At 42.3% G+C, this 26456-nt stretch overlaps 1 protein-coding gene and 1 long non-coding RNA gene across 4 annotated transcripts in view; one reads left to right on the forward strand and one right to left on the reverse strand.

Annotated features, from left to right (window-relative positions):
* Positions 1-26456, reverse strand: part of arhgef2a (Rho guanine nucleotide exchange factor (GEF) 2a) — a 163338-nt gene that overhangs the window by 67750 nt on the left and 69132 nt on the right. The gene's annotated exons all lie outside the window — the stretch shown is intronic.
* Positions 3438-8204, forward strand: LOC143335375 (uncharacterized). Its single transcript, XR_013078414.1, has 3 exons — positions 3438-4445; positions 4609-4777; positions 7656-8204. It is a non-coding gene; the product is annotated as an uncharacterized LOC143335375 (long non-coding RNA).

Raw genomic sequence — 26456 nt, forward strand, 5'->3', positions numbered from 1 at the left:
CCTTTCTGGTGAGTATATGCATCTATTGCACAGAATCACTCTTTTGGGTTAGATGGACTGAAAAATTATATAATCTACCTGTAACTTACTGTAATATAGTGCAATCACCAGCAGTGAATTGACAGTGTGCTTATAAATCAGTATCATAAGTTGGGTCTATCTTTTCTAGATTCTGATTCGGTAGCAAATCACACACAACTAATCAGGGATGAACACAGGATATTTTATTACAATGTACAGAAAAAAATGACTTTTGTATCCACCAGTAACAATAGTTCCCCCAACAAGAATTAGGGATGCACATGGTTAACCGTTTAACCGTTAACCGATAACAGTAACTCTAACCGATTAATACTAACGGTCAATTTTGTTTTTAAGCTACGTAATTCAATCAACTCATGGGGGCGTGTTGACAGGTGCAACACATGCCATCACGTGCTTTCCATCACAGCCCACTTTACAGCGAAGATGAAGAGAGCAAAACGCGACTTGCAAGTACTAAGTTCGTGGCTCACAACAGAGAGCTACATGACAATTACAGTACATGTCACTATATCGATGACTGTAAGCAGAAACACAGTGTCAGTGACCTGTCACAGCAGCCAGCTGGAGCGCAGCTCTCCACTGAGCCCGTGTGTCTCCATGCACGCTGGCATCATATGCAACATTAATATTACAGATATCAATGACGGCTCTGCAGATGACACCTGAAGTCACTGACTAATTCCAGTCTCCTTCGTGTTGTACAGTAGGGGAGGGTGTGTATCCTTGTATGCAATCACGCACAAAACACACATTACATTGAATATTATTTTTTTATGTCCAGACACGTCGCGGGTCATCCAGGTTTACAGTAAAATTGTTCGGAATGAAGCCGCATCATCCAGATAAACATTGAGCTCCATCAGAACTGTTTAAAAATCAGATTTCAGAAGCTCAAACTTTATTTTGGAAATGAAGCAGAACACACAATTAAAGAAATCACCAGCGCGCTCGCTCTCGACATAATTTAAAAAGCAATAGCAGACGATTGAAGCCTACAGTACTGTTAATTATATCTAAAGCTTGTAGCTTTTTTTTTTTTTTTTTTTTACATTTTAGATGAGTAATCTAACTATTTGCCGTCATTGTAAATCTGCAGTTCAGCACCGGACAGCGGATTCCAACCTTTCCTTACATGGAAAGCCTTGTCGGAATGGTGGGACGTTTGTGTGTCGGAATAGCGTATTTCGGGATGGTGATATGTCTAAATGGTGGTATGTCAGAATGGCAGCATGTCGGAATGACGGAATGTCGGAATGGCAGCATGGAAGGGCATTTAAATCTTATCGGTTAACGGTTATTAATCGTTAAAGGGCGTCGGTTAACGGTCATAAAAAAAATCCAAAATGTGCATCCCTAACAAGAATATGTTGTTCATTTAGTTCCCATGTATAGTCAGTCTGGTGTGTATTTTCTTTGCTACCCTTTGTGGTGTGTTATGTTGAGAGCTTGCAAGCTTGTCTGTCCCAAAGCAACGGTGTCATCTATAGCGTGACTGCTGTGGTGTTGGAAAAGGCTGGATCTTCTTGCACCTTTATCCTGGTCCTGGCTCGTAAACTGGATCACTCGTAAATGTTCTCAGACTCAGTAAAAGCTCCAACCTAACAAAAGAAAAACCACACACAACAAAAACAGTCAGGTCTCCCAGTCAACAGTAAGTGAAAAAATGAAAATTTTCAGCCCGATGCTGATAAAGAAAACTCATGAACTCACCCATGTGACCACGCAGGTAATATTTCCACCGTTGCTCTGCTTAGTTGTTTTCATTTCCTCCCATTTCCATTACTGCAATCAGTATCAGGACTACTAACTACTTGCTGGGGTTAAAATGCTATCCACTGACTATTTGTGGAAAGATCTAGATGTTTGAGTTAAAATTATGCATGTTACATTATACATTGTGTAAAATTTAGGGCTGTAGCTGATATCCGAGTACTCGAGTGCTCGCTCGGCTTGGGTGCCATTTCACCTACTTGGATTACCACCCCCCCTACCCCCACCCCGGTTGCTCACAGCTCGGGCGCACTGTCGTTGGCGGCATCAGAGCGCCTTGTCACTGCGCGGATACTCGAGCTTGCGCTGCTTTTGGGCTGTAATTGCACTGCTGCTGAGAATCTGTTTCAGCTCAATATCATGACTTTAAAAACACCAAATGACTTGATTTAAGGTATTTCGTTGTTTAAAATATGTGGAAAAGTAAAATATCACTTCCATGAGGCTGCTGAGTCAGACAGCGACAGATCAAAAGCTGAACTCGGCATTTCCACAGCACAGGTCAAGCTGTACGCAGCCTGCTCACGAAATAAAACAAACAGATCGTGCCTTGGATAAGATGGATAAAAATCAAAGTAACGAGTGGAATTTAGCCCAATGTAACGGAGTAAAAGTAGTATTTCTTCTTCACAAATGTACTCAAGTAAGGGTTGAAACAGTGCTCGTCAGGTCCGCTGACAGCAAGGTTTCTTTTGCTAGTTACTGTGATTTTAAACACAAGTTGTTGTTCACAATGTATCGTTTTTCATGGGAAAAATGAGGTGCGTCCCTGGGGTGCGACCACGACGCGTACCAACATCACTGTAAGCCAATATTTTATTGTTTATTTAGGCCGAAATGTTAATGGTTCCTTCATTGAAGTGTGCACTGCCATTATAAGAAAAATGTTTAGCCTATTAACGGGACAATTTAATTCCGCGGCATTCCTCCTTTTTTTTTGCTCTTTTAATTGCGAGTGATTTGAGGAAGGATGTATGAGGAAAAATATCACACTGTATAGACAACTGTTTCAGCTGTTTTATTAAAATAAAAAGTGTGTTACTTTACTGTCCGATTTACGTGGCAGGCAGTTTCCCCTCTTAATTATAAGTGATCTAACAGGATGGCTGTCTTCGGCTGCTCCGCTCTCCTCCCACATACCGCTGCTCTCCTTCTACATGGCGCTCCGCTCGCGCACCCCCCCCCCCCCCCCCCCCCCCCCCCGCCGCCGCCAAATAATCTGATTACAATCAGCTCAATCAAAATAGACAAGCCCAGAGAGGTGGAATAAACATTTTCTTAAACCGAAAGAAATGAAAATTTTGTCATGTAAACAATGAAACTAAATGTTGTCTGGTTCTGTTCTATCTGCAAAATGTAAACATCACTGTGCATTTACAAGTTCTTTATGGGTCTGAAAATTAAAATTCGACCAGAACCATGGGTGTTGAAGCCTGGACTCAGCGCATCTCACCAGCAGCACTAGCAAGTCTCGGTCCGAACACTGCTAAAAAAAGAGGAGAAATGACCCAAGTCATTTCTATATTGTTTTAGCTGGAACCAACATCCCGAAAGAGGAAAAAGGCTCCATGAAAACCCACCTATTATTTAATAACAGCTAATGTTCTTTGTGTTCTCTCCAGGTGGTTACAGCTCAGAAACTGCGAGTTCACCACGGTCAACAAGTAGTTCAAGTATGGATATCACACCTCGTCAACTGTCTGACAACAGCTGGCATTTCAAATTTCAAACTCCTTGGCAGAAGATTCCATCTGAGATCATCAGAAAGCTGGAAACAGGAAAGCGGCCAACAAAAAGTGAGAGACTTGAAATCATACGGCTCACTGTCAGTGAAATCTTAACCGTGTGCCCAACACCTGGGAAGAAACATATCAGTGAGATAGCTAGGAAGATGACAAAGGCCTACCCTGTGGCATTTACTGATATCATTGAAGGTGAAGTTGTAGGCAGTGGGTATGACTCACTCACCAAACAGATGGTCAGCAGAGTGGATAACCTGAAGAGAGGAAACACTTCACTTTCCTTAAAGAGACAAAGTATTAGCAGCAGTGAAGGAGAGGATACGCCAACTCAGAAAAGAAGACTAGACACTTACGGGTGTATAAACTGGCAACCAACACGGCTGCCACCTGATGAAACCCCTGAATCTCAGAAACATGCACAAGAAGAGTTAAAGAAAATGTGGAGAGAAAGATGCTGTGACAGCAAAGCCATTGAGAATATGATGAGAGCCACTTTCTTCACTCAGAGAAAAGACATTATCAGTGGGACTGAGACTTCTGACTTGACAAAGGAATGGCCATATCTTTTTGAGACAACTGGCATGAAGACTCATTTTAAAGAGCTTACAGGTGTGGACATGGAAGACAAAAACATAGCCAATAAATGTGCCAGAGTTGTTTCATTTCTTAAATCAGGTGACAAGACAGGGAAGATGGAGACCATCTTCAGGGAAATGGAAACATCAAGCAAAAATGTTGCAGATGTGAATGTTGCAGTGTTTCTTCCACTGCTCCTCAAGTACTTCAATGAAGAAGAAGAACAGATGTTCTACAAAGTGGATCAAACAACCCTGCCCTCTGAAGTGGACTGTGCTGGACTTCCAAGTACACCATGTATTGTTGTGTGCGGTATGAATATTTGTCTTTCTCCACCACAATAAATTAAAACCAAAAAAACCAGAAAACTATTACTACTATTACTTTGATTGTTATTGTTGTACTGGACTCAGTGGTAACATGATAATTTAATTTTAATTTTCTCTTGTCCTTCTCTTGTCCCTGTACACAACAGGAAACTCGACTTTGGCAGCAGAGAATTTCATGCTGTCTGTTGACCAGACCATTGTGAATGGCCACATCAGAATCTTCAGTGATGCTCTTTTGCTGATGTTTGGTTCGTACTACTGTATGAACATATCTTACCCAGCAGCCCAAGCATCAACTTTGGAGTTCTTACAGAGGTAAGACACCACTAGTCAATTTAATACATCAAAATAAGATATATAATGCACATACTGTAAAACTGAGCACTGCTCAAGTGCTGAAATGATTAGTACAGGGTTCCCAAACTTTGGCAACTCAGGGCCCACTTAAAAATCTCAAAATTTTTTGCAGCCCACCTCTGCCCTCATTAACAATTCAGAGGCCTAATAATGTGATTTCAGTGTACTTTTTTTTAATCTTAATGATAAAGATAAAACATTCAGGACTGACCTGAAAGTAGCAGGAAGCTCCAAAGTCACTAACGCAGCATGCTGATGCTGCCAGTTCATGGAGCATCCTGACTGAATCCTGAAGAAACCAGAGAATGGCTTCAGTTTGGGAAGATGATTCACTTTCATGTTCACTAAGGGTTGGACAGTTCACTAATCCACAGTATGGTTTGATTTACATTGTTTTTTTCCCTCTCCAGAAACTAACATTCTATTATTACATTTTATTCAAAATAAAGATGGTCAGGGCACCCCTATAGCTCAGTTGGTAGGGTGTGCGCCCCATGTACTGAGGCCGTCAGTTCTCTGCAATGGTCGCAGGTTCGACTTCCGCCTGCGGCCCATTTGCTGCATGGTCAGTCTGGATGACGTGGCATACTGTCAGTGGCGGAACAGCTACGTGTTGTCACATGGAGCTTTCATTCATAATTCTATATAAAATTATGTGATATAAATATTTTATGGAGAAATCTCTCAGTCCCATTGTGGTTTACAGCAGATATTTGTAGTTAAAGTAACTGAGAAGGTTAAACCTCTCGTTTCAGATTTTTTTTTTTTTTCCTCCAAAATAACTGAGCCAGTGGCCCTGAGAGGCAAGGTGAAAAAAAAAAATAATTGCGAGTTATCTCGTACGTACGAGATACTACCTCGTACGTATGAGTTAGTATCTCGTACGTACAAGATAAACTTAAACATTGCCCGTTTTATTTTTTTTTTCCACCTTGCCTTTCAGGGCTTCCGTAATAACATAAAAAATTGATAAAAAAATTTGCTGGGTCTCTGATGCAAGGCTTCAAACACATGATGACCCAAGACAGGCGACCTGACCAGGCCGGACTTATTTCATGAACCGCTCCACATGTTCACGTCACTTTATTTGCCATTAGCACCACTTGCACCCATTTCCTCACTCTTTTCAAACTTTTACTCTTCCTCCCTTTAGCTTTAGCTGCAGCTCAACTATACACGCTCACAACAGGAGGCGGTTTTTCCTATGCGCAGCCCTCTTTTATATACAGTCGGTGCAGCAACAGATGGCAGAGTGACAGGCCGCTATTTATTTCTGCCATGTGATATCGATGAAATTGTAGCCAATAATTTATTGCGATCCCGATTGAAGATCGTTTTATCACCCAGTCCTATATACGTATAATGTATTTAATCCTTTTCTTTAATTCAACAAAAATCATACTATTTTGAAAATGATTATGGTGGCTCACCTGCCCACAGTCTGGGAATCACAGGATTAGTAGATTGATAGATAAACAAAAAAGAAAAACAATTAACACAGTAAAAACAACTGCTCTAAAAACTTTTGCCTTGCTGAGGTGATCACTCAGACCGGACAGGAGCCAGCACTGCCACTGAGGAGGCCCCACTAGGAGGTGGAGTTGGGTTGCAGAGAGAAGCAGCATGGAGCTGCCGAGATGGACCTGTGTTGTGGATATTTCTGTGGGCTGAAGTTAGTTTACTGTTCTGCTCAGCTGTTGGATAACGTTATTAATCTCTGAGGCTGAAGGGACATTACTGAAGATGGTGCTGGGTCCTGTCCGGTCTGGTAGATCTGTCTCCTGCCATGAGTGCTTGCAGTCTGCAGGCAGTCGGCAGGTTGATCTCCAGTCAGGCTTCTCTGCTGTGCATGTAGGCTGAAAGTAAAGCACCTGCACTTCCACAAGTCTCCAAGCATTTCCTGAATTTATCAAAATATCACAATAACAAAATAATAAAATCGAAAACTTCATTTTAATGTTCTGATTTTATTGTAAGAGAAAAACAACCTTGTTTTCTTTTTCTGATTGAGTTATGAAAGATCGACCCATACATGGAGTAGAACAATGTATTATTGACCTCTTTGAATTTTTTTATAATAAAATTTCAGGAATTTATAAAAAAAATGAAGTCATTTTCTATCACAAGGGAGAGTTATGACTAAAAAAATGAGTGAAGATGCCCCCTACTGGATGAAAATGGTCCGAACTTTACCTGAGAGTTCATTTTTGTTTTTCAGATTTTCAGACTGACTGTGTCTCTTATTTATCCTTGATTCATGCTCATGTCAAGTTACAGAAACAGGTGCTTGTTAATCCTTATTTATGAAATAATGACAAAACAAAACTCAAATACCCAAGAAACCTTTGAGTAGCAGATCCTCTTGACCGAAGTTACGTTCTTCTCCCTGAATTAGTATTTATACTACTACTACTACTAATAATAATAATAATAATAATAATGGCTTGGATTTGTATAGTGCTTTTCAAGGCACCCAAAGCGCTTTACAGAAACCATCATTCATTCATACACATTCTTACCAGTGGTGGTAAGCTATGTTTGTAGCCACAGCTGCCCTGGTGCAAACTGAGGGAAGTGTGGCTGCCATTTCGCACCAAACAGTCCTTCCGACCACCTTCAAACATTCATACACATTCATGCACAATACACATACACAGTACTCACATGTTAATCTTTTCATTACATCACTGTTCCACAGTTCCCTGTATGTCCAAATACTCTTTCACAAGCAAGCTCTGTCTAAACTGTTGTGTAACCTTTTTGCAAATGTATGAAAACATTACATTAGAGTACAGTCCACAGTTACTAAAGTTGTTGTTTTTTTTTCATTTCACAGGTGCCTCTTCAAGATAAATCCAGACAAGGGATCAAAAGTGGAGCGGAACGCCACCAAAAAACAACTTGCAGTCAGTCCAAAGGTTCTCACACTCATCACCAAAATTGCAGACTACGAGTGGAGGGAATAAAAAGTGCTCACAAGTTATGGATACTTTGTCCAAGTTACAGACTGTTATGGATTAATGTCCAGTGAGGTTTCATGTAAGCTATTTGTTATGTAGCTTTGTTATCAGTGTTGTGGATGTATAATTACTTGACCAACTTATGGATGCCTTGGATAGAGTATAGATTCATTTACAGTGAGGTTTGACTAAGTTTGTCATCAAAGTTTTGGATGTATGGTTACTTGACCAGGTTATGGATGACTTGGATAGAAATAATACTGTGAATTGGTAACTCAACTTTTTTTTTTTTTTTTTTTACTTTTTTCTTTCATTTCCAATTCAGTTGATTTTTTTTTTTGTTTCAGAGCCAGCCAGCCAATTGATTTTTGAATATTGCTGTAATAATGGTTACCTGTTACAGTTAATAAAAATACTGAAAATGGGAAATTGTAGCTGTTCTTGTTCAGCTTAGTCTCATTTGAATACAACAGAGAATTTTTTTTAAGATGCAAGTCCTTTTAAATATTCAGGAAATCAATGTAAAAGAAAACTAAAAACTACATTTACAATAAACAGTAAACTTTTGCAATTGTACACCCAATATGTCTTTTTGACATGTTTTGAAAGATTAATCAAATTATTGTTGTATACTGTCATATTACATCTAATATAAAGTATTATACAGCCTTTTTACATAAAATAATGCCATTAAAACCAACTAATAACAGCACATTTCTGTAAATTTAAGCATTATTATTCATATTACAATGTGAATTTACCATCTTTTTGGGTAATTTCATTGTTTTAAAACCTAAAATGTTTGTAATTAAATGTTAAAAACAACGTAAAATAACTAAATATACATTTGATATGATCTAAAATTAACAGTAAATTGTTGCAATTTTAAACCCAATATCTAGTTTTTCAACAGTTTTTTGACATGTTTTGAAAGATGAATCACATTATTTTTTGTGTCATATACTGTTATATTACATCAAACACAAATTATTATACAACCTCTTTCCATAAAATAATGTCATTAAAACCAACTAATAACAGCACATTTCTGAAAATTTAAGCATTATTATTCGTAATACAGCATTTACTTACCATATTTCTAGGTAATTTAATTGTTTTAAAATGTGAAAATGTTTCTAATTAAACGTTAAAAAAAACTGAAAATAAGGCAAAATCTTGTTAAAATTACAACTACAAACTGTATTTTAATTATGGAAAAAAACTGTATTTTTATGAGAAAGTAATTTCTTGTTATTTCACTGTATTTTTTTGGCGCCCTAGCTGCCGGAAAATTACCGTTTTTTTAAGATTTTTTTTTTTACAGTGTAGGAGGTTTCTGCTTGCTCACTGTCAAGAAGGAATTAAATTTCGAACAAGCGTAAAGTGTCTCGTGACTGTCAGGACCACAGAAAGGCAGCAGACAGAGTAATCTGTCAATCAGTCATGAAATACAGTGTCACATAATGTTAGAAAATGTCAGGCTTGAAAAACAGCAGTCTACGAGAATCTTTCCATGGGGCCAAGACTAACTGGTTCCAAGACTTTTACAAGAATGCCAGTACATGACAGAAATGGATGACGGAATGATTATTGCCAAAGCTGTTACATACATTTGAAAGCTCTGACAATGTTATGTATTCCATGCCTGAGGAGATGTTACTTAGTTACAAATCTCAAGATTTTTACTAAATTCTTTTATTATTTAAACCCCGTTTTTGATACTTATAATTTTTTATTGAGGGCGGCACGGTGGCGCAGCAGGTAGTGCGCGTGCCTCACAGCAAGGAGGTCGCTGGTTCGATCCCCGGGTCGGGCAGGGCCTTTCTGTGTGAAGTTTGCATGTTCTTCCCGTGCATGCGTGGGTTTTCTCCGGGCACTCCGGCTTCCTCCCACAGACCAAAAACATGCTCATAAAATAAGGTTGATTGGTGACTCTAAATTGTCCATAGGTGTGAGTGTGAGTGTGAATGGTTGTTTGTCTGTCTATGTTGCCCTGCAATCAGCTGGCGACCGGTTCAGGGTGTACCCCGCCTCTCGCCCATTGCCAGCTGGGATAGGCTCCAGCCCCCCACAACCCCAAAGAAGGGATACGCGGGTATAGAAGATAGATGAATGAATGAATTTTTTATTGATATTTATTCATCAACAGGCATTCGATGAATTTATATTTTGGTATTGATAATGCAAACCTTGTAACGGTATATTTAGGACCCAATAGCTGTACCACCAGAACATGGGTACATCGCTTGTACCATTTTAATTTCAAGTTCAAAGTCTCTGTCCGTGTTTGGTGAAGCACACACCAATCAATCACAGACGAAAAAAGATCCAGGAGGTGCAGGGCAAGACTGAGACAAAAGGCTCAGATATTCACCAGGGAACAGGAGAACAGAACTCATCAAAGGCAGGCAGGTCTGGTAACTAGAAATCAGTCCAATTATAATTGCTGAAGAGTCTTGCGTGGAAACAAACAACAGTCTGGCACTGAGTGAGTGTGGGAGAACAGCTTAAATACTAGACTGATTGGGAATGAATCACAGGTGTGTGATCAGATGAGTGGGCAGGTGGCACTCCCTGGCAGGGGAGCGAGACAGTGGGAAAGTACTGACTGAGCATATAAACAGATGAAGGAAAATGGCAGCAGGTAAGAGACTCAATATACTGTGACAAACCCAACTTTTGCTACCACTGTGTTGATGCTGTCTTTCTCAATTCTACATCATAAACTCACTTTTGTTTTGCACTACTGTTATTAATGCTAATATAAGCTCATATTTATCCATTTCACCTGGCGCAGTTGTATATTTCTCTCAACTGTGCAATAACACTATTTATTATCCATATTGCCAACTGTATTTGTATAAACTGTATACATAAACAAATACATAGACCTAGTATTTCTCTAGTGAAATTGTAGTTTCTCAGGTGCAATAGTGTTTCTCAAGTGCAATACAATACATGGCATGTCAGTGCTTAGTTTTCTCACTACAAGCAACAGTACTTATTAGTACTATTCTGTATCTTGTATACTTTTATATTTTTATTTTGACCTCTTTATGCCACTGTGCTTGCTCTTTGTAATACTTGCTGGCTGTAATGACTAAATTTCCCCGGTGTGGGGTCTATAAAGTCATATCTTGTCTTCTCTTATCTTACTGTTGCTTAACGTTAAAAGCTGTCAAAATACAGAGTACCTTTAATTTTTTTACTACAGTAAATACAATATGCAGTATTTGTCAAAGAGGTTAGCACTGATTACGATCATGAAAAAATGCCACTACAAAATGACAGCCACCAACTCTGGCAATTTTTTTTTTTATTTGAACTTTTTGCAAGGGGGTCAGTCTCACTGAGATAAAGGCTGCACACCTGAAAGTTGTCAGCAAGGTAACTGACTTACTGTGCCCTGATGTGTGGAAAACTACTGGCACAAGGTGCAGTATAAAATCAGTGCTATCAATGTGCAGTATAAAATAAGACAGTGGTTGCTCATGGCATAATTAAAAAAAGGCAAGTATTCGATGTCTTCACAACACTGGTTCCAAAAAAGTTGGCATACTGCGTAAAATGAAACAAAATAAATAAAAACAGAGCGCAATCATTTGCACATGATCTGTGTTGACTGACAAGTGTTTTATGAATTGTTCCTGAGCCATGCAGCAATATCCTGTATACCAGGGGTTCTCAAATTTTTCATACATTTGATTTTTATTCAAGTTTAGAGGTCCAGAACGATTGGCAATAACAAAATAATATTTAATCAACTGGGTCAGCGCGAAACTGAGGCAGACAAGGCTCAGACACCACAACTTCTTTGTAGGCACAGTGTTTTCCACACAGAAGTTAATGTAGTACATAATGCAAGTTGTTAAACTGTCAATGTCCTCCCCATGTGGACTGCACAACACGTCCCACTGCCTTTCCACTGGGAGTACGCTCGTGTTGTTCAGCGCGATGAGCTGTTCCCGAGTGTAGACAATGGACTTGAAGCTCAGTGGATCTCCTAAAGGTGAGGAAAGTAATCCACAAAGTAGAAAAAACAAATCCCTAGTCTCACCAGTTGTACATCCATACGTATGCATGATCGTCTGAGACTAGTGATCGAAAAAACACGACATAGACATGTAACAATTTGGTCCTTTAAAATGATCTCATGTGTGCTCATCCCATGATCTTGATTGCACTTGTATGTTCTGGAACAAATGTCCTTCATAGCCTAGAGTTGTAAAATAACATGACTGGAGAGAGAGCCTGTTTTGACAACAGAAGGCCAGATGACACTTTCTCCTCTCTTGTCTGTTACTGACATCTGTTGCATTTAGATACGCACCTAAACAACACACACACACAGATTGTTTATTACATGTCAAGGATAAGGCATGAACAAAGCATGGTACGTCCACTACTTGGGAACCGGCCAATTACATTCTGCAACATATATCTGATTATTATACGGGGTTTGGTCAAACCCAAGAAGATAAATGTGAACTTTTGCCTGAAATCTGTGCTCATTCTGGCAGAGATCCTGCGGGAACTCTGTCATTCTGAGACCAGCACTGCATTGCTTTATATGTGACCTCAATAAATACTTTGACTGTGAACTGAAGATTGCTTCGGACCGTTCTTAGACTTCCAACAAAAGAACCGGGCTAGCAGACACAAAAACACACTAATACAAAGGAAAACAGACAGAGCTGCTGTAACAAGCCGCCACTCACGCGGCGCCATCTGTTAAACAATGGTGTAATGGTGTAATCCCAGACATGTTACTGTTAAGGAGCGTTCTGTAGCCCGGACATTGAGCTGCTAGCTGTGGGGATGTGGCCTTATTGTTTGCCTCGGGAGTCCACATCTGCCATCATGATAACTGTTTACATCCCTCTGAAGGCTGACGAGGAAGCAGCGTGTGACGCCATCCACTCCACCATAGCAGAGCTATGAATGCAGCAACCAAACGTGTTTGTAGTCACTGACTTTAATCACAACTCTTTGGACAAAACTCTGCCAAAAACTGCCAACATTCCACCAATTTATTAACTGGCCCACCAGAGACAACACAACACTGGATTTACTGTATGCTAATGAAAAAGACACATACAGTGCCACTGCCCTTCCCCCCGGGGCAGAGCTGATCACTGCCCGGTGTTGTTAACACCTCAGTATGTCCCTATTGTCCAGAGGCAGCCTGTGTCCATGAGGACAGTGAGGAGGTGGACTCAGCAGGCTAATGAGTCACGGTACTGGGGAGGACGTCAACAGTCTGACAGAGTGTATCACAGAGTACATCAAATTCTGTGAACAGACCATACTGCCACTGTCCACAATGTGGACTGTACACTGCTTTTCCAACAACAAGCCCTGGATCACCAGTGAACTGCTAAGTCTGATCAATAGGAAGAAACAAGCTTTTAGGTCGGGGAACAAAAAACTGAGGAGTGTACAACATGAGCTGAGGGAGAAGCTGAGGCAGAGCAGAGATGCCTACAGGAGGAAGCTGGAGGTCAAACTCCAGCAGAACAGAGTGAAGGACATGTGGACAGGAATAAAAGTGATCGTGGGGTTCAAGGCAAGAGACAGGCCAGAAATTGGCAGCCTCGAGAGGGCCAATGAGCTAAACCACTATTTCAACAGGTTTAGCTCACAGCTAGGAGTGGCCTCGCATTCCCCAGCCCCCTTACACCTCCCCACTGTCGACGATGGCCTCCACAACCCCCCTCTGTCCAAGCTTTCTGACTCTAACTCTCAACCCCCCTGATGATCCCTCCCTTGGACTCAACTCCCACAGCACCCCCTCCACTTGCACCAACCCCTGCCTGACTGCGGGCCAGGTAAGAAGACAGCTGAAGATGCTGCACCTGGGCAAGGCTGCTGGCCCTGATGGCATTAGTTCCAGAGTCCTGAGGACTTTTGCCAGCCAGCTGTCCGTGATCCTGGGACACCTCTTCAACCTAAAGCCTGAGCCTGTAGAGAGTCCCGGTACTGTGGAAGACGTCCTGCGTGATTCCTGTTCTGAAGAAGAAGTCTCCATCTGGCCCTAATGTCTACTAACCTGTTGCCCTTACATTCCCTACACTCATGATGAAGGTGCTGGAGAGGCTGGTCCTGGCCCAACTTAGACCACAGGTGAAATCATCACTGTACCCTCTACAGTTCGCCTACCAGCCCCATCTAGGGGTGGACGACGGCATCATATACCTGCTGCTGCGTGCTCACTCCCACCTAGATTTTAGTGGCAGCACTGTGAGGATCACTTTCTTTGAGTTATCCAGTGCATTTAATATCATTGAGCTGCTCCTGGGTGAGAAGCTGCGAGTGATGGGAGTCGATGTGCCCACTATCTCCCGGATTACTGACTACCTGACAGACAAACCACAGTTTGTTCGACTGGGCATTGTTCTGTCTGAGACTGTGGTCTCAGACAGAGTAGTACAGGAGCGCCACCGGGGACTGTTTTGTCTCCTTGTCTCATCACCTTGTACATCTCAGACTTCCAGTACAACTCCTCATTGTGCCTACAGAAGTTTTTACAGAATGGTGGTGAGTGTGAGTGAGTGTCTAAAGGATGGACAAGAGGAGGAATACAGAGCAGTGGTGGATGATTTTGTGGAATGGTCTGGTAGAAGGGACCTACTGCTTAACGTGGCCAAGACCAAGGAGATGGTTATTGATTTCAGAAGGAACAGGATGACCACACAACCACTGTGTATTTTGAGTGAGAATGTCACAATGGTGGAAGATTACAAATAGTGCACCTCGACAACAGACTGAACTGGAAAACTAACATCAACACTGTTTACAAGAAGGGGATGAGTAACCAACAGACTGAACAAACTGATCAGGAAAGTTGGCTCCATTATTGGCTGCAAATTAGACACCTTTAAGGGTGTGGTGGAGAGGACGACACTGGGCAGATTGTTATCCATCATGGATAACCCTGAATATCCCCTTCACCAGACAGACAGCAGACCTCCTTCTCTAATAGGTTGTTTGCAGTCACGTGATTCCGATGACGCGCGAGGTTCAGATGGGGGGCAGGAAGTGGAGAACGGTGATTGGAAATGATGGAGAGCGAGTATTCAAAAGCGTTGGTTGAGCCTGCACGTAGCAGGTATTATGAAAAAATAGAAAAGCATATCGGATATGATCCATATGCACTGAGGAAAAGTGATTTTTTGTACGTGTTATCGGATTTGCCTGGTGTGGAGGCCGTCGATATCACGAATTACCTCGTCCTCCAGACCTCCAACTACACCGCTAGCCAAATGAAGGCGTACAAGAGTCTGGAGGCGTATAACTACTTCGTGTGTGGTTGGGTCAGCGACCTCGGATCCAAACCGGCTCTGAATGACTGCCGTCTTGTTTTTGCCCGGGTGAGTAAATGTGATTCACTCTTTACATTGCTGTTTCATCACTAATGTAAAGTTACATTAATGCACCACTAACGTTAGGCTACAAGCTAACTGGCTAATTGTCAATACTACTTTCTACCTAATGTTGCTAGGTCAACCATTCTCAGAGGTCTAATGAGACACCTTTGAAAACGTGGGTCGTGGCTAAAGACAACGGAGAAGTTGTCACAGCACATTGTGATTGTATGGCTGGGTAAGTCATAATAAATGATCACATCAACATGTAAACATTCAGAATTAAGCCACCTTTCCCCTTGCTTTAGTCAAATGTTCAGTAGTGAACATGAAAATGTGACAGCAGAACTATCATGAGTCATCTGATCTAAAGAATACTAGTTTGTTTCCAGTGAGATATTAGCTTATACTGACTATAGTTTACGTGGTAAACAGGCAATGTGTGATATATCATGTCATGGATAGCCTGGTGTTTAAGAGTAAGTTCAGAAAGCAGAGAAGCACAGCTTATGTATGTAAAATTAGGTTCTCCCTGTAAACCCCGTAAATAAAGCAGTCTGTCAGCTCTTTGTGTTACTGTGCATGTCACTATGAAAAACAGACCTTATCTGTAAATGCACAATTCCCTTTCTCTGTCCTTTTTACCAACAGATTGTCAGAGTCCTGCTCACATGTTGGGGCAGTTCTGTTTGCCATTGAAGCAGGAGTTAAAATGAAAGCAAGTGAATCTTGTACTATGGAAAAGTGCAAGTGGATAATGCCATCAAATGTCAAAAAGGTAATCAAATGCACATGACATGTAGTTTTTTTTCTCAGTGTGAGCTGATTTCATTTGGAGCGCTTCTGTTCTCCTTGACTCTCACACTTTCAGATTCATGCTGCTCCAGTTGTGAAGATAGACTTTTCATCAGCAAAATCAAAAAAACAAAAACTAGATGATGCCATTGCAGGGAAGACAGGTGAGCAGAGGTGTAGATTACTGAATGAGCTGGTCAGTATGAAAGATGAGACAGTTAAAGACAGGAGATAGCTTAGCTAACATGTGCTGTGAAATGTAATAAGGTTAAATAATTGTACAAACATTTTTGAAGTAGGATAAATGTACTTTTACTTGAGTACTCGAGTCTGACAATGCCTGATGACGACAGTGTTTCCAGTTATCCCTGGTCTCTCTCTCTCTCCCCCACATCCCCACTTTCTCCTTTCTCTCTCCCTCTTCTCCCCGCGTTGCTGCCTTTTCACCCCAACCGGTTGAGGCAGATGGCCGCCTGCTCTGAGCCTGGTTCTGCTGGAGGTTTCTTCCTGTTAAAAGGGAGTTTCTCCTCTCCATTGTCGCCTTGTGCTTGCTCAGTGTGGGAACTGTTGGGTTTCTTTCTTTCTGTAACGTCTCTACCTTATCCTGTAAAGTGCCTTGAGACGATGTATATTGTGATTTGGCACTATACAAATAAAGATTGATTGATACTTTAAATGGACTACTTTAAAAACAAACTAGAGATAATAGAGAAATAGAGTAATTTCCTGGAGTAGTAATTTTACTTGTACTTTAAATAATTTTCACTTAAGTATTGAAATTTGTCAGTACTCTTTCCACCTCTGCAGGTGAGCAACAAACAGAGAGTCCCATAGTCCAGTGTCCAAGAGTGGAGCGAGGATCTGAGACTTACATTCAGTTTTTCAAAGCTTTGCACACAAACTCCCCAAGAAGTGCAGCGCTGATGTCCAGGGCCCCATATTACAAAGAATTTGTCCCAAAGTCTGTTTGCACGTTACCTAAACCACTAACTGCATATAGGACCCCAGAAACACTGCAGCTACCTCCAACAGAGTTGCAGAAAGCATGCACAGATTTCAGACTGGAAGAGCTTACTCAGGCCCAGGTCCAGGCAGCAGAGGAGGAGACCAGAAATCAAAGCTCATCAAAACTCTGGTTCAGCCAAAGAGCAGGAAGAGTAACAGCCTCTGAACTGAAGCAGGTTCTGCAGACTAGTCTCTCACAACCATCAAAGTCCTTGGTCAAGTCCATATGCTATCCAGAGGCACACAAGTTCTCTACAGCTGCAACAAGGTATTTATTAGGGAAATATGAGGGCTAGGTAAGGACACCCACAACTGACAGTATGACACAAATGTTAGGGCTGACTAGAAGTATGTTTAAGCTTTGAGATCAGGAATACGTTGATGTAAACCAGTGCACTGGAATTTAAAAAAAATCAGGAACTAATTTTGTCTGTACAATTCTCTCTCTTTCTGTTATTACTGTTGTGTGTTACAGGTATGGATGCAAATATGAGGCAACAGCCAGAAAACAATATGAGGGTTTGTTAAGCATGGACCATGAGGGTTTCTCCTGTATGGACAGTGGACTTTGGCTGAATCCAACGTGGCCATACATGGGAGCCTCACCAGATGGAGTTGTGACATGCGCATGTCATGGACCTGGGATTTGTGAGATAAAGGTACCAGTTATTTCTTCAGTATGAACATGTACTACCCATTTATAGAAAGTTGTATTAGGGCCAGGCATGATGAAAAAAAATTATATTATGAAATCTCATCATGATAAAAAAAGATTTTCTTCATGCCTGGTTGTAATACACCATTGTACATTTATCATTCATGTTGTGACAACTCAATGACACAATAGAGCAGGTATATTTGCATTGTGACCTATGACTAATGGCATTGGGATTTGTGAGAAAAGTAACTTTAATGCTATGCAAAGTTGAAGTTCTCATACATGTTGTAAAACATAAAACTAGCATTTTTTGGTGCATGTACATAAGAGAAACTAACATATCTTTGAGCTGGAAATTTGAACAGGGAATGCCATGCAGATGAAGTGACTCTTTTCTTTTGTGAACTTTTAGTGCCCACACAGCAAACAGGATGAGGTAGATCTACGCCTGTGTGCTGGAGATGAGGGTTTCTGTCTCGTCAACAATGGGGATGACGTAAAAACTGGACAAGAACCATGCGTCCTACTACAAAGTACAAGCTCAGCTTCACATTTCAGGTGCTGATTATTGTGACTTTGTAGTGTGGAACAAACATGACATCTTTGTGGAGAGGATTTTGCCTGATGCTGAACTCTGGGACAGCATCATTCCCAAAGTTGAAGAGTTCTTCAGATGCTGTGTCCTTCCTGAAGTGTTGGGACAGAAATTTACAAAGTGAGTATCAGGTCATATTTCAAGTGGGGTTTTTTGTGTGATTTGGTGCTGCAGGAAGGATTAATTGAGTAACAAAATAGTTGGTGATTAATTTTCTGTCGATCGATTCATTGATTTGCAGCTCTGTGTTGTAGGACTTGTAAGGGAATCTTAAATCTTAAATTTATTACTGTATTATTTTTTTTCAGTGTAATATATATCAATCAAATGTTTATATGTTCTCATGTCTATAGATGTATGTCCATAGGTTTTCATAGAATATGACTGTAAAATGTGACTGTAAAATCTTACCTATCACAATTAAAATAAATGAGTTTCTGAAATATACCAAGGCCACCTTGTGATGTCAATTTAAATAACTGTTATGAATTACAAGTATGGCAGGGTGGTAATTCAATATTGTCTGTCATCTTTCACTGGAAGCACATCAGGATGTTTTGGGGATATTATGACAGTTTTCAAACAAAGTATAAATATTTTTAATGCCAATATATAAGTAGACATACATATAAAAACACATGTACAATATACAAAGGTGTCAAAAGTACACACATTCTTTACTGGAAGAACAGATGCTTGTGTAAAAAGTATTTTACTCAAGTAAAAGTATCAAAGTGAAACATTAAAAAACTTTCTTGGAATTTCATAGTAAGTGACAAATGCTTCTTTCCTCCATCCTTTTTTCCTTTCTAACTTCACCTCTGTCCTTTCCTTGATGTGACGACAACAGGAGGGTTAAAACATAACTACAGCAGTTTGATTAATAGAATATATACAAAATCACTCATCAACATTAACCAACAAAAACGAGCTTCATAGAAGCACTCTTGTCATTGATGTTGACAAATACATATATACATATATACATACATCATTCTTTTTTTTAAAGAGTGAAACCCACCTTTGACAACAACAGAATTAGACTAATGTTTGCACTTTTTTTTTTTTTTTTAAAGAAAAATCTTCCTTTGACACCATCAGAAATGAGGCTGATGTTTGGGGTTTTACCCCGTGTTCCCACCAAACGTGTGACAAGATTACATACAAAGTCAATGCAAAGACGCGATTTGAGGTGTCATCGCGCTGGGCGATGCGCTGGACGCGATTGCGCTGTGCGATGGACGCGTTGGCCGCGAAAATTGCTCCCATCGCGTCGCCCCATCGCGGCATCACTTCATTGCTCGAGTTGAAATAATTGAACTTTTGCGGCGAATTCGCGTCAAGACGCACCGCGACAGCCTATCAGCGTTGAGATCGTCATCGACATGCTGACGTACGGACGTCCTGGTGTTCCCAGGCGCAAACCAAACCGGCAGAAACAATGGAGGAGCAGCTAATTGTTGCCGTCACCGCTCACCCAGAGCTGTGTGACAGTTCCTGTCCCCTCTACAGGGTCAGGAACAAGACAGACCAGGCCTGGGTGAGCGTGAGCGAGGTGTATGGACTATGGTGGTTAGCGATGGTGGTTATCTCAGCCATGGTCGACGAGAGAATGAATGGCGGAAGAAATGTTGCTGTTTGGGCGGGCTCGTTGCGCAACGCGATGCCGCGACAAGGCGTTTTTTTGCATATTGGACCAGCATCAAAACTGGAGCGTGTAGCGCGACGCAATTTCATTTGATGCGCGATTAAATCGCTTTCATCACATTCGGTGGGAACACGGCGTTAGACTAATGTTTGCACTTATTAAGCGCTTTTGAAAGTTCTGAAGTTGTCAAAGTTGAGAAGATGGTATTTCTCCAGGATTGCTCAATGATGGTGGGACTGTGGCTTTCTGTCAATTCTGTCAATATGTACAAGTGTGTTTTTTCTGATTTACTTTGGATGAATAGAATATCTATTGCTTACTCCAGTGGGACAACAGAGACAGAAAGGTTAGTTAATGCACAGCAAATAACCCCAATCTTATCAATTAGTGCCAGTGAATCTCCTGCTTTTGCAGTCATATGTTGAATGGGCATTGCCCTACTCTGCAGAATTTGGTACTTTCTTCGCACTAATCCTATGACTCTTTCCACATGAATACGCACATTAGCCAGTTTTCTTGTTTGTTCAACCTCATATGCAGATAGTTGGCTCTTCCCTTTTGTGAACGCAGGCATATGCAATGAAGCACAGTAAAATCCGACAATTTCACCTATGTTAAAGCCACGGTCTGCCAGAACAATGTCCCCAGGCAACAAATTCTTCAGCAGACCACTCTCTTCAGTTAACTGCTTGTCACTCACTCTCCCTCCCCAAGCACGAGAGATGTATGTGACATATCCTTGAGGTGCAATGCCAATGAGAAATTTGACAGTGTTGTGGTGTTTATAATTGGACCAGGTTTGTGCTCTTGCCAGTAAATTAGAAGGCCTTCCTATGAACACTTCGAAACAGTCCACAATTACTGCAACCTTGCATCCAAATGCTTGCCTAAATGACATTGGCATGGTAGCTTGCAACACCTCTCGCTCCGGCCACTCTATTAGAAACTCTGTTCTCGCATGAAGTATGTCAATCATTTTGTGCCAAATCCGAGAAGCAGTGGAACATGAAATCTTGAATCTGAAAGCCAAATCTTGCAGTGGAAGATTAAGTCTCAACCGAATTAAGACCAAAATGAGCTGTTCAAATTTGGAAAGTGCAGACAGACCACTAGAGGTGATGTATGGCTCACATAATCTAAACACTTGCATTAAAACTAAGACATTGGGCAATCCTGTGTAAAATTTTGTCTTTTCATTGTTCTGAAAAGCCTCTGGATTAAATTCTGCATCCAGTGCTTTTTTCCTGAGGTCAGTCAGCTCCTCTGTTGAGTGATTCAGAACATCCTGCATCTTCTGCAGGTCATTCATGGTCAGGTCAGTCTGGCATCCTACATCTACATAGAATATATTTGGCCAAGGGGATGAGAGGAAGAAAGATAGGTTAGTTGTGTAATTTACCAATTGTATTCATCAAAGTGGTGGTAATAATTTAGGATAAATTCTGAGATAAACAAATACATGGGCATAGTATACATATTTATCAAAATAGTTAATTTAACATGGCTACATGAAAGCTCTATGCATTATATTTCATTTACCTTGTAAGTGTTCTGATTCTGGGCTCTGTGTGCCCTCATTGAGGTCCAGCAATGCCTCTGTGGTGTCGGTGCAGGTCTCTTCTGTGTCAGTGTTGGTCTCATCAGCTTTTCTGGCCCTCAATCTTTCCTCACGTTGACGTGATGCCTCTGTCACTGGTTTATCTCTCTGGTAGCCAAGATGAAGCGTAGGAGACCAGTCTGGAGAGTTTATATCTGTGCACTTGGGCAGCCTAAATAAAATAAATGTGATTAACACCCTATACTGAGAGTAAAGAGGGTTCACTGTAGTTTACATCATGTTGTTACAGTCTATGACAAAATTTCCAATCCGTTTTCATATTAAGTTAAAAATAGGGCCATCTCAATCAGAAATCTGACAATATTTGTTATTGTTAGATGATTCTGTCCAGACTTCTAATACTGTATTATACATAAACAGATAACAGAACAACTATGAAGCAATCAATCATTTCTCTACATTCTGTAATTCTGATGGCTTCTTGTAAATGAACGAATGCTGAAGTATAGCAATTCATCAGATCAAGGACGTCAGTTTGAGAACCGCTGGCCGTGACAGCTAACATTAGCTAGCAATGCTAAAAACAAAGACGTTGGAGATACTGCAGAACAAACACGGCAGGGTAATCACAGATGTAACGTTAGCTGTGTTTCTAATAATATTATAGTACCCTGCTCTGTATTTTTGACAGTTTTAGCCAGCTATGTAAGTAGTTTAATTACTGTAGCCTTACCTTTCACGAAGTGGTCACTGCAGACACGGGCGTTGATCGACTCTGCTCCCCCTGACTTCAGACAGAGGTTTTTTAACCAGGTCTGCCGCCGTTTTTCGGTTAGTTTTTTAAATTTCTCCCCTTTGTGGGTTACAACTTTTGGAACTCGAAAGTAACTCTTTTGATTTTCCCGGTTTGACCGGTTTGTACAGCCGTAGACAGCGCAAAACTTGGGCATTTTCCTGTTGTTATCCTGCCAGCAAAACACTTCCTGCCCCCCATCTGCAGTCGTGACGTTCTACATGACGTCACCCGCAAACCACCTATAGACTGCTCCAGCTCCGCTGTCACAAGGACCGCTTCAGGAAATCATTCCTGCCACGAGCATCACACTATACAACAGTAATTTAAACAGTTCATCTCTACCAACCTCACAAACCCCAATATTTCAATGTTACATATTATTTGCACTACTGCAGTTTTGCACAATACTGTTTACTGTTTACATTTATTTATCATTTGCAACTTGCATGTATTTTTTCTGGTATATAGTTTATAGCCCTGGCTCGCTTTCTTAAGAACTGCTGTTCACATTTGTATGTAGGAAAACAAGACCTTTAACTGACCCTTGTCCCTTGCAGTTCCAGCTGCAAAGAATTAATTATCATTCTGACTGTTTACAGAAGGTGCTAATTCAGAGAGAGACGGGATGTTTGGCTTGGAGCCCCTCTCCTCATTCTTTCAGGGGAGCTGGAACAAAAGGTAATCAACTACAAAGGATCAGTTAAACTGTTCTCATGGAGATGCAATTTTTTTTTTTTACAGCTCCACACCAGATGCAGGCGTTAAAAATGTCTGAATGGACAGTTTGCATTCCTGAGAGAGACCCCAAGAATCAGTTAACATTGACAAGTTATAAATCTGACATTCCTGTAGCAAACTGTTTTGTGTGACTGTATGCATTCTTTTCTATCACATCAGGATAATGCAATCTATATGTTTGATTCAACTTTGGATGTTACTACAGCACTAAACTCATAATTTGCATGGTATCAATGTTTTTCCTTGGGTTTCTAGCTTGTAAAATGACAAAACTATGATCTTAGCTCTCATAATTATTTCTTTTTTTTTTTTTTTTTATCCGGTTTCTACCACAGAGGCATACTGCCATTTAGAGACTAGAAGGGGTTAGGTTTCAGATACGTGACATGAGACAGTTAGAATTAGTAATGCTTAATTCACCAAATATAATCTGCCTTTCCTTGTTTCTTTGTTCAATTATTTAGTTATGCTATTAGTTATCATATATGTTAGTATGAGTATTGAAGAATGCTGTCATTATTCATCAAAAGGTGTCTGACGCTGTGACGACTCTCCCTGTGTGCTTGCTTTCTCTCTCTCTCCTCTGACATCAGCAGGGTCGTCAGTGGCATTGGCACCACCTGGGTTCTTGGGGGCTGTGGGCCTACAACACTCTCCTGGAGCTCAGTTGCTTTCTCTCTCGCCTGCCTGCAACAGCTCCTGGGTTTTGTTTGATCTTGTTGATTCTTTATTCCACCTCACAACACGCACACATACTCCCACACGCATGCACCCACTTACACCCCTGATCTTACAGACCACCATGCCATGATTAGATTAGGTTGCCTTTCTTTATGTTATCTTTCTTTAAATAAATACTTTGTTTAATTGGCTTTTTGTGTATGTCTCCCTCTTTTGTCATGGCCGTGCGGCCCGGTTTGTGACAGACGCATGTTGTGAACAATGTTGAAATGTCATTGAAAAATTGATCATTTAAAATATATGTGATTGACCATAGTGAGAAACAGATGAGTCCATCACACACAATCATTAGTTAATGTTTTCTCTCTATAAGATGAAATGACAGCATTCACCTGTAAATCATTCTACATGCGCGAAGGTCTGTACATCACAAGACACGCCCCGGAGCACCAAAATTATATGCCCTGCGCTCAACCACAAGCGCTCACTTCTTTGTTTGACTTCCACTTCACTTTCATCTTTGTTACACATCTTCTTGGACGTCTTCTTTGTCTCTCCGTCGTCTCACTTCTTTGTTCGAGACTAGTCTTTACTTGTTCTTTACTCATTTTGTTATGATCTGTGTTCTCTGGTCATTTTGCATTGCTTGTATTAACGTTTTTCTCTCTCTCCGTGTCTGCAGAGGAGGTGTGGCCTGGCGGTGCTGTCACTCATCGTCGCACCTGAGCCATATCTCCACTGATTGCCTGTCTGACTTAAGCACCCTGGCAGCATGGGCATGCTACCAGATTGTCTGCGCTTTCATGCCATGCACACCCGCAGACACAGGGCTAGGACAGAAGGAGTAGTCAGGAACAGGCGAGGTCAGACACCGGAGATCAGACTGGACAAGAACGCTGGAGAGTCTGGCATGGCGCAAAGACAATCTGGCAACTGGGAAGAATGACAGCGTGGCTTAAATACCCTCCTGATGACTCTCATTGGCTAAGTGTGCAGATAGGCAGGTATGGGGCGTGGCTGAAGAGCTGCAGCACAGGTAAGTGCTATGCTGGACTGTGACAGAACCCCCCCCCTCAAGGGACGGCTCCTGACATCCCAAACACGGTCCAGGCTGGGGGGCTCAGAACTCCTCAGACACCATCCTGTTGTCCTCCTCGAGTAGATGGTGGGTGGGGAGGGGATTGGGTGGAGAGGGGTTCACCAGGTCTGCTTCTCCACTGTCTGATGGTTCTGGGGACTGCGCTCTTCTGCCTCTCCTCCGGATCCCGGCAATGGCGGGTTGATCAGGGTGGCATTGGTGGAAGTCCTTGATGAGGTCGGGTCCAGGATGTGCCGGGCGGGTACCCAGTGCCTTTCTTCTGGACCGTATCCCTCCCAGTCAATCAGGTAATGGATTCCTCGGCCTCGTAGGCGAGAGCGCAGTAGTCTCTTGACTGTAAGCTGGACCGCCTTTGATGATGCGCGGTGGTGGTGGAGCAGGCGTAGCAGGGGCCAAGGGGCTGTTCTTACAGGGTCTCAGACGAGAGACATGGAACGTGGGGTGGATGCGCATGGACCGGGGTAGGTTGAGTCTTACTGCAGTGGGTTTGATGACCGGTTGGATGGAAAAAGGTCTGATGAATCGTGGTACCAGCTTGCGAGACTCAACCTGGAGGGGTAGGTCCTTGGTGGACAGCCAGACCTTCTGCCTCACCTGGTACTCTGGTGCAGGGGAGCGACGGCGGTTGGCGTTGGGTAGAGTAGCGCTCTACAGCTCGTAGCAGGGCATTGCGAGCCTGGGACCAGATACGTTTGCAGTGCTGGACGAATGACTGGGCCGAGGGGCAGCAGGCCTCCTGTTCTTCACTGGGGAACAACGGAGGCCGATAGCCGTAGACACACTGGAAAGGGGACATCCCGGTGGCCGAACTAACCAGGGAGTTGTGCGCATACTCCACCCATAGAAGCTTTTGGGACCATGACGAAGGGTTGCGGGATGCCACACAACGAAGAGCCACCTCCATCTCCTGGTTGATGCGCTCTGATTGGCTGTTGGTTTGGGGGTGGAACCCGGAGGAGAGGCTGGCCATTGCTCCCAACTGGTTGCAGAACTCCCTCCAGAAAATGGAGGTGAACTGGGGGCCCCGGTCTAACACCACATCCCTGGGGAGACCATGTAGGCGGAAGACGTGGTGCAGCATCAGCTCAGCGGTCTCCTTGGCTGAAGGGAGCTTGGCCAAGGGGATGAAGTGCGCCATCTTGCTGAACCTGTCCACCACCGTCAGCACTACTGTGTTGCCACTGGAGGGGGGCAATCTGGTGACAAAGTCCAAAGAGATGTGGGACCAGGGTCGATGGGGAACAGGGAGAGGATGGAGGTGGCCAGCATGTGCCTGATGCGAAGGTTTGCTCTGATTGCAGACAGCGCATGCCTGGACGTACTGCCGAGTGTCCTCCTCCAGTGTAGGCTACCAAAATCTCCGATGGACCACCTCACATGTCCTGTGAGCTCCTGGGTGACAAGACAAATTTGAGGCGTGGCCCCACTGGAGTACATCCAGCCTCAGCGCGGAGGTGCGGCTCACCAGTACTACCCCCTCTACTGGTGAGCCCTTTCTTTTGCTGGGCATCTGGCTACGAAATGTCCTGCCTCCCCTACTGGCAGAGGTTTCCCTGGCGATGGCACTGTCTCTCCTCAGCGTGCAGATGGGTACGCCCCAGTTGCATAGGCTCCGGAGCCTCAGCAGGAAGGGACGGCGAAGTGACGACAGCAGAGGTGGGGGCGGAGCCGGCAGACTCTCCCCCGTAGCGTGGAGGGCTGTGGTGCGTCGCGGTGGTCTGGCCTCTCTTCCGGCGATGA

This window comes from Chaetodon auriga, chromosome 17 (assembly GCF_051107435.1).
Source record: "Chaetodon auriga isolate fChaAug3 chromosome 17, fChaAug3.hap1, whole genome shotgun sequence".
NCBI lineage: Eukaryota > Metazoa > Chordata > Actinopteri > Chaetodontiformes > Chaetodontidae > Chaetodon > Chaetodon auriga.